We start from the raw sequence: 9,446 nt of genomic DNA on the forward strand, positions 1-9,446 counted from the left end.
AAGTAATCGGGCACAAACATATACATGGCTGTTCTTCTTGGATTATTAAAAGGATTACCTGTTTAATTAACCCAGCAGTACATTTTATTCGTATTGACTCAGTCCTGATGAGAGTGCAAACATTTTCTATTTTGATTGAAAAAAAAATCACTTATCAGGCAGCCAAATGAGCTACAAATTACAAAGCTATTCTTTAATACATTCCAGGTATTTGAAATCCGTGCCAAAGATTCCACCAATGCAGTCAAGGCAATCTAATGCTTTATAATTGAATAAGATGTACTCTTCGGCTCATTTTATGCCTGAGCTGCGGTTTATAATCAAAATTGAGCGGTGCTCAGGCAGCTGGATTCAAGTGAGCTTTTCACCAGAATTCCACAGAGATACATGAGCTAGATAAGAATAGTAAATGAAGACAGATCAGCCTTTTTTTTAAATTGGATTGATCAGAAGGTGGAGATTTTTTTCTGCAATTTTCTATAAACTATACAATCTTCTTTCTCTGGAAATAGAGCAGCTGCAAATCACAGGTTAAATATTTTCTCTTATGCTTATACATTGCTTTTATTTAAATAACATTGTGGACTTTCTTCACATGGTGGACATTTAACGCAAATACATTTAAAATGCGAGCCACTGGGAATATGATGTATTACTGTACATGTATTCTTATGCAGTATGATTGCAAAATGACTCCCTGCATTTTTATTTAAAATGCGAAAATAAAGAAGCACATAACTGATATAATTCATTCATATCTGTATTTCTCTGTGTTGTGTTGTGTTGTGTTGTGTTGTGTTGTGTTGCGTTGCGCTGCGTTGTGTTGTGTTGTGTTGTGTTGTGTTGTGTTTTGTTGTGTTGTGTTTTGTTGTGTTGTGTTGTGTTGTGTTTTGGTGTGTTGTAGACAATTTTATATATTACTTCATATAAGGTTTTCCAGATAACTGATGGTGGAGCCGAATGATATTCACAAGTAAATATTTCCCTCTAGTGGTTTTCTTTAGTACTGCAGTACTAATGTTACAGCAACCCTAAAGGCAAAATCTGTGTTTTTATTTTGTTTTATTAGAAACAGTTTAATTGAAAACATAACACTTTTGCCCACGTCACAAAGTCCCTAATAATTACTTTTTCCAAACTGGATCTCCCCCAAACCTCCACACAGCCCACCCCTTTTCTCAACATCTTACACTTGCTACAGTATATGTGTCTTATTTTGTTAGGGATAAATCACAAGAAAAAATTCCATGTACCTGAAAACATATATCTTTGTCCATGACTGTTACAAAGTCCTGATCATGAAGACTCTTTTCAAAACCAACCAAATGTCTCCTAACAGAAATCTCAATTGGATTAACAATTATTTATATATATATATAATTTATAATTATAATTTAATTATATTTATGAAATGTCCACCATACAAGTATCTGTGTATTATAGAACAAAAACAATGAAACTCTATATGCCCAATACTTTCAACTGAATTCAATACTACACTTACACTTACAGAACATGATGCATTCACCCAATGAGTTATGCCCTACTTCTGAACATCCCATTGCACATTTTGTTGCCATTTACTGTTATAACAACCTACACTCTTCTGGGAAGATGTTTCACTAGATTTTGGAATGTGATTGTAAAGATTTGGGTTCATTCAGCCACAAGGGAATCAGTGAAGTACTGATGGTACTGATGTTTGGTGAGGAGGCCTGGGCTGAAGTCAGCATTCCAGTTCATCGCAAAGATGTTTAATAGGGTTGAGGTCAGAACTCGAGGACAGGCCACTCAAGATGTTCCACTTCAACCAATGTGAACTATGTTCATGGAGCTGGCTTTGTGCACAGAGGCATTGTCATGCTGGAACAGGTTTGGGTCTTCAAGCTGATGTGAAGGGAAATTTAATATGATTTTTTCCTAAGACAGCCTATACAATTGTGTGCCTTCAACTTTGTGGTAACATTTTGAGGAAGAACCACATATGTATGGAAAAGTCAGGTGTCCCATTACTTTTGTCCATAAAGTGTATATCATTTATATTATGTATCTGTATTTTATAATAATAATAATATTATAATAATAATAATAATAATAATAATAATAATAATAATAAATAATAATAATAATAGTAATAATAATAATAATAATAATAATAAATAATAATAAATAATAATAATTCTGCTTGACTGCTCCCATTTTTTCTCAGGGTAAGAGGTAATATATACATCAAGACTCTTTTCTGTTCTGAGACCGAGGTGGTGGAATAAACTTCCACTAAATGTCCAAACAGCTGAGTCACTGTCTATCTTCCAATTACAGGTGTAGACCTATCACCTCCTGAAACACTTAAACTATCACATAATTTTCCTGTTTGTTTTCTGTATTAATGTAATTAAACAAAAAGCTCTGTCTGCAACCTAGTGAACCAGTTTCCATTTATTCATTGATAGAGACTTTAAAGCACTTTTGTAAGTCACTCTGGATAAGGGCGTCTACTAAAAGCCGTAAATTATTGTAAATTTTGGTACATAATTACATAATTGCATGGGAATGGGTAAACATATGAACCACAATCATATATATTTGGAAATCTGGCATCACTTTATTAAATATTATTGATAAATCAATTATTTACCCAAGTCTTAAAAATGCTGTGCGACTTGACAGTTTAAAATAAAAGCAAATATAATTAATGATATTAAGAATCATTGAATTATTGATAACAATTCTTGTGCAGAATTTGAGGAGATACCTAAACTTATTTTATATTTTAGTGACTAGACCTTTCAAAGTTTAAGCCAAAGTGTTTAACTCAATTTTGTGAGTGGAATGTGAAATTAAATCTTTTAAAGTTGAAAAGTTCTCATTACTGAAGAAGCACTTTTTTAGAAATCATTATAGATAGCAAATCCGTTCTGCATTCGGCATTTTGTCAATCCAATTATACAGTTTTTATTTAAACAGCTGTGTCTGGGTAAAGGTCTGAAACAAATGAACAAAGATTATCAAAATGGCTTGAGGCCAGATTCAGATACAAGCAGCAAGGAACTTTAAAGGTCAGTCCTGGTAAGACTTGTACTAATAGGCCTCCACCAATAGGGATCAGTGTTGTAAACTCTGGCTGTCAGAGCACGATTAGAAATGAAACAGATCCTGTGAAGCCTTGGACCACTTTCCGTCAGCATCTTTCATCAATACGCACTCCAATCCTCCTATTCAAGCTCCATCTGACCACTAAATCCCTCCTCACGGAAAGCATTACTCTGGTGGAACTTTTAATGTACTGGTCTCTGGTTTCTTCTGTGCAAGAGACTGTTCCAGCCAAACACTGACTGCACACAAACCGCTTCCTTCAGCAGCTAGGGGAAAAGATGTGGATTTTGAGAGCTTTTACAGAAGAGATGAATAGATGAGGTGAGGTGCATGGTGGAGAGAAAGAGAGATTGATATTGAGGTTGAGTAGAAAATGACAGATTCATTCAGCATAGATGCTGGATCTTCATCTTTAATCTTTCATAGTTTCTTCTTATTATTGTTACTCTCCTGTTTATAACAAGGTCATTGTTATTACATAATTTACAAATATTGGTACTCTTGGTATAAAAGGGTATGAGAAAGAAGGTTGATAAATTTTGTCTTAATTTTTGGAATTGTGTTTATTTTTTAATTTAGTTGATTGTAAATGGATAGAAAGAATGACAGACAAAGAGACAGACAGACAAACTGATAGACAGAGACAGGCATAGCTAGATACACCATTTGCACAAAGTATTGAAACACCTGAAGTTTCCAGCTATTTTATTTTATTTTTTCAAAAACTTTTACCTTAAAGAGACAATTGAGGACACTGTATCTGTCTTTCGGAGAAAGGTGTGCATGGTGTGACGAAAAAACAAAAACAAAAAACAACCAGTATCTATTATCTCTGAGGTAAAAGAGATACAAAAGCACTCGCAGAACGACCACATCTGGTTCCTCACCTGTCAGCCAAGTATCTGGGCTGAACCTGGACAGCTGAAGTTTGGAAAACCATCTTACAGACATATTTGCTATAAGCAAATGATAGGTCATTACATATATTTTTTTATAAATTATGTTGGATTGATGCCATGCTACAAGAAAATTCTTTATTCCTTACAAAAAAGCTATGAAGGTCAATTTTACGCACGTGATTCTCACAAGTAGCTCATTTTTCCAGGTTTTCCTCATTTTCGTGTCAGTCTCTGTTTCTTTTTTATTATTACACCTGCTACACTGGACTGATTTATGCCAATAGGAATGTAGCCATATACATATCATGCCTTTTTTTGCTCATTTTCTCTACTCGCTCTCCACAGAGCAAGACATGCAGAGTACCATTCCTCATATAAAACTGTTACTGGGAAAAAAAAATAAAAATTATTCTCCAGCACAACTTTCAGGGCCGTCCCATTGAGTTACTACAGCCGGATGATGGAGGGGAATCAACAAAGTTTTACTTTTAAAGGAGGGCAAAATAGAAGTAAAAGGAAAACAATTTATAAAAACTTTGAGTGTGCATATTGCTTGTCCAGTGATGGAATTCACAGATTAAAAAAAAATATTTAAACACACATGTGGAAACATTTGTGAACCTTATAATATAATACTAATGTATTAGTAATGATGGCATAAGGCCATACATTTTGAAAGGTTTAAAAGTCTCTCTTATTAGCTGAATTATTACTTAAACTACATTAGGCTGCTACATCAAGCTAAATTATACATGCCAAGTACCCTTTAGGCATTGATAAAATTGTGTACTATTAAATCCCAATACTCTGATGTAAAGCAAATGATTGTGGAATAAGTGCACTAGCTGCAATGTTGCACTGGAATACCTTTAAGGAGAAATGCCACTGTTCATGGTCTGTACAGTACGTCATGAATGTGGTCTGTCTGGTTGTGGTTTAAGTCCACAGAGAGGAAGCTGCTATTATTTGTTGAGTAAAAATACTGAAATATTTGGCTGAAGGGGGTTAAATCATCCCTTTTACTCAGCTCATGTAATATCCCATGAGGAAAATTGGGGAAATGACATAACAGATTGTAACAGCTGGATGACGCATTATTACAATCAAAGTGTCTGCAAAACAAAACATTCGGCCAAATTTTTTTTTGTTTTTTTTGTTTTTTTAATGCAGGACTGCAGATATTGAGATATAAGATGAGCGAGTTGGCCATGTACAGTACTTAAACCCCTTAAGGTTAAGTTTTACATGCTTAAAGGGTTAAACTATGCCCTGAACATATGGAAATACGTTTAAAGTAAAGCATATATTATGTGCTTAGCAGTTTGTTAGTTGATGTGTGAGATGTTATCGGCTGTCTATTGCGCTAACTTCACAAGGGGAAATCACTAATGCCTTCATAAGAGAGTTTAATAGGTGGAAAAAGTCAGCAATCTCAAACATAAGCGAGAATGGTCATATTTTACCAGCAATTTTCAGCATTCATTATGTCAGTAAGATACTAAGTAGAAGTAGTGAAAAAAAAAAGTGTTGAACTCAAAGTTCTTAAACAGTCTCCCACTTTTACTGTGCTCAAACAACACAACTCAAAACTAGATTTTTCAAGCTAATACCACCAACACCATCATTCTTGTCATCCTGAAAATGCAGTACTGGTGGTATTACTGTGGCATGAAAAACAGTCTACTTAGTTGTATATACAACAATAAAGGTAAGATGCAATTTTGTTTACTGCTTATGCTGGGTGCAGCCATGTTGATTTCATATTACTTGCTAATCTCTGAAGAAATCAGTTTAGTGGAGACAAGCATTTCAAGTTTCTTGGGTTTCCTTTGGTTGAAAGTCAGACATGATTAGTTGTGACTACTGTTAGAGTACAGCATTTATTCCATTGGTGTCACTATCACTACTACACACAGACAAACAGTATTGAGGTAATCTGGGAAAACCTTTACCATTAAATACACAAACTTCACATCAAATTCACATCAGAGGTTATATGTTAATTATAAAGATCAAGCTATTCAGTGAAGATTTTTCTTTCAAATGTACATGCTTGACTGGATCTGACCCATGAGTCCACCTCCAGGCTGTAAGAGTTTTCCCTTTGACCAGGCCTTTCATCTGTGTTTATCCTGCATCAAGAAAAATAATAACTACTTTAGTGTATTCTTTGTAGGAGTGTGTGTGGCCTGTCAGATGCTCGCCAGGTTTCAGACTGCAAGTCCACTGCTGCTGCAGTTATTTTGAAAGCCTTGAACCAGGTTTACCCAAAACGTTTGATTAGCCAGTCATAGATCACAATGAACATGGTGGATTTTGCTTGTAATCCATGAAAACAGAAGAAGGTGAGTCTAAAAGTGTACATGTCAAAATGTGTTTGTGTTTTTACATCTACCCACCTGCATCTCTGGCATTCGCAGTCGTGCAGCGTTTTATAGTTTCCTCTACTCGGGATCCATCTGCACAAGCGGATCTTTAATGCGGTTACAATGTTAATTAGGCTTGATTGAAATGATAATTGGATGCAGAGTTGGGTGAGACTTCATGATTACAGCCAGCTGCGATTATAAAAACACAGTTCTAGGACAAGGGAAAAACATCAGCATATACACATGACTCAGTGATAAAAAATAAAAAAATTGGGTTGAACAAAGACAAAGTGGTCAAAGTCAGTAGACTCAATAGGGGCAGAATAAAAAACAGCCCTTTAGAGCTATAATGCATGTTTGTTTTTTACTTAACATAGCTTAGTGGTTAAATCATTGGACTGGATCTGAAGATCATGAATTCATATCCCAGCCACACCAAGCTGCTACCCCTGGGCCCCTAAGCAAGGCCCTTAATCTCATATCTGCTCAGGTGTATGAATGAGGTAAATGTAAGCTGCTATGGGTAAGGGTGTTGGCCAAATTACATGAATGTAAATTGTGCCTTATTTTTAAATAAAATGCTTGTTGAAATCCACTTGATGCATTATAAGTGGACTAAATGCCATGCCAAAGAAAAGCAAAGGGATTCTATAGTTTTATCATTTGGGAACTTGCATTAAAGTCACTTAGCATTCAGCATTTAGCCATAGTTACATCCTGGTCAGGATTATGGTGATCTAAATTCATTACTAGTATATTCCTGGAAATGGCCTTAAAACATGTACGGGTAAAGAAAAAAAATAAATATATGACTGCACACGTAAATGTTTATTTAATTGTCCTGTACACATCTTAGAAATGATAACATTTGAGTGATGAAGCTGAAACAGATGATCATGCTGACAGTACAAGCATTTCTATCTTATTATTATCAAGCATTTCTGAAAATATTGTTTCATATAGTTTTATAATCAGACACAGATACAGAGATACACCCTAATATTTTTATTGTAGTGTATGCCAAAATTCCATCTAAAAGTGAGCTAGAATACATTGTGGGGAAAAAAAAAATTACAAAAGTCTCTTTTTCCCAGAGTAGATCTTCCTACTAAAATCGACTTTTTCTGCATTGTATCAAATCCAGCTGTCACAGCACTGATGGAGACGAGCCAACGAGGTCAGGTTTGTCAGCAGAATATATAAATATACATCGATTTAAGCATGAAATCCGTCGACACAGATCAAAAGGTCAGTACACACACGCGTGTGCATGCATGTGTGTGTTCATTTAACAATAAGCAGGCCAAAACACATAAAACCTGGCAGCAACCTCAAAATGTGTTTCAAATAAAGGAGACAGGGGAAATCATTCAGCTGTCCATTACAATGTGAATATTCTCAGAGCCTTACATATGAAACAAAACCTAACTTATGAAAATACCTGTGAAGTTATTCATTTCCATGAATAAGCAGAATCTTGGTAAATTGAAAAAAAGTCTCATGGTATATTGAGATTGAGTTTATTTAGGATAAAAAAAAAATCAGAATTCATTTTTTTTATTAGTGCAAATTCTCTCAAATTTTTCTGCCAATTGTTTTCAATCAGTCTTTTTCAGCCTTTGAGACGCATCAAGGAAATCGTTCTTATATTCTTATATTTAATTAACCAGTCCCTGATTCAGTCCTGAGCTCAGATTACTGTCTTTGTGCAATTTTGCATTTTCCCCCTGTCTCCACATGGGATTCCTTTGAGTTCTCAGTTTTCCTTTCATGCTACAAAAACATGCTGCTGGGTGAATTTGCTACGCTGAATATGGATGTTGTGTCCTGAAATGGGCCGATGTCCCACACAGGGTGTAATCCCAGGATAGGCTTGGGAAGAATCCTCAGTATACAGGGTTCTTCCAAATGAGGCTTTTCTGTCTGTAAAAAAATAAAAAACTTTAATCATTCTAGTTTAAGAAAAATATATTTACCCTGATACGACTTGTTTTGGGTTTCTGCAACTGAAACCATTGCTTATTTCAGGAAAACCTGTCATTTTCAGAACTATATATGTAAATATGAAACTATTCTCCGTGTGAAAGATTTCTCAGTCTGCCACACATCTAACAATCTCTCTCTCTTTCTCTCTCTCTTTCTCTCTCTCAAACTAGATGAAACTTGATAGAGTTCAATTAATAGCAGTACATCCTCACTTTCTTCTCTGTAATAGTATTTTTTTTGTATTGCATTTTTCCATCCACATCAATTCTGCATATGCTTTTTATTATCTGTCTTTTTTATACTGATTCAGCATTTCTATTTTCTTAGCATGCAGTGTGGCCTTGGCCCCAATGACCGTGTTTCTGGTATACAAAAAATCAAATTTGTCTAACTATTGGAGAAATTAAACTGACTCAGTCTTTCCAGCTGAACCCTGTCATTCTAGGACTCCAGCTGTTTGGCTAGACGTGATCCCCAGCCCGCCAGCCTTTGTAAAGGTGCCTGAATGTATTATTTTTTTCCACACTCAGGAAACAGGTCATTTCTTTTTTTTCCTTGGCTCGTGTGATGTTATAAGTTTATTTTTGCTCCAGTCCCGGGCATTTTTGCCACGCCTGCGATGTCCATTTCTCAAATCCAGGAAGCGCACTTGATCTGCCTGGTGGAGTGTCTCCTTCGTTCTGGGCAAACAATGTGCAACACGTGATTCGCTGCCGGGATCTGCTGCCCTGGTCATTATGCAAAGCCATGGAAGCAGACAGTAGGGAAAATCTATTTTTGGGAAAGTGTCAGGTTAGGAAAAAGATGATGCAATCTAATGCTGCCATGAGTAGAAACTAAATTTGAAAAGCATAAACTTTCTCAGGAATATGATTTCTTTATAACTGATAAAACAACACATAGCATGACAGCACAACATTAAAAGGCCAGCTCTGTCTTAAGTCAGTCCAACTAACCTTCAACCTGGCACAATATCAGAGATATGATATCATAAACATGGAAATCTGTCTCGTTTATAAACCCCATATCCTCCCGTGGTAAACAGCTCATACTTTTTCATCTTGTGGGAAAACAGATATTTGGGATTGCTTTGATG

The sequence above is a fragment of the Silurus meridionalis genome, chromosome 26 (assembly GCF_014805685.1).
Source record: "Silurus meridionalis isolate SWU-2019-XX chromosome 26, ASM1480568v1, whole genome shotgun sequence".
Taxonomy (NCBI): domain Eukaryota; kingdom Metazoa; phylum Chordata; class Actinopteri; order Siluriformes; family Siluridae; genus Silurus; species Silurus meridionalis.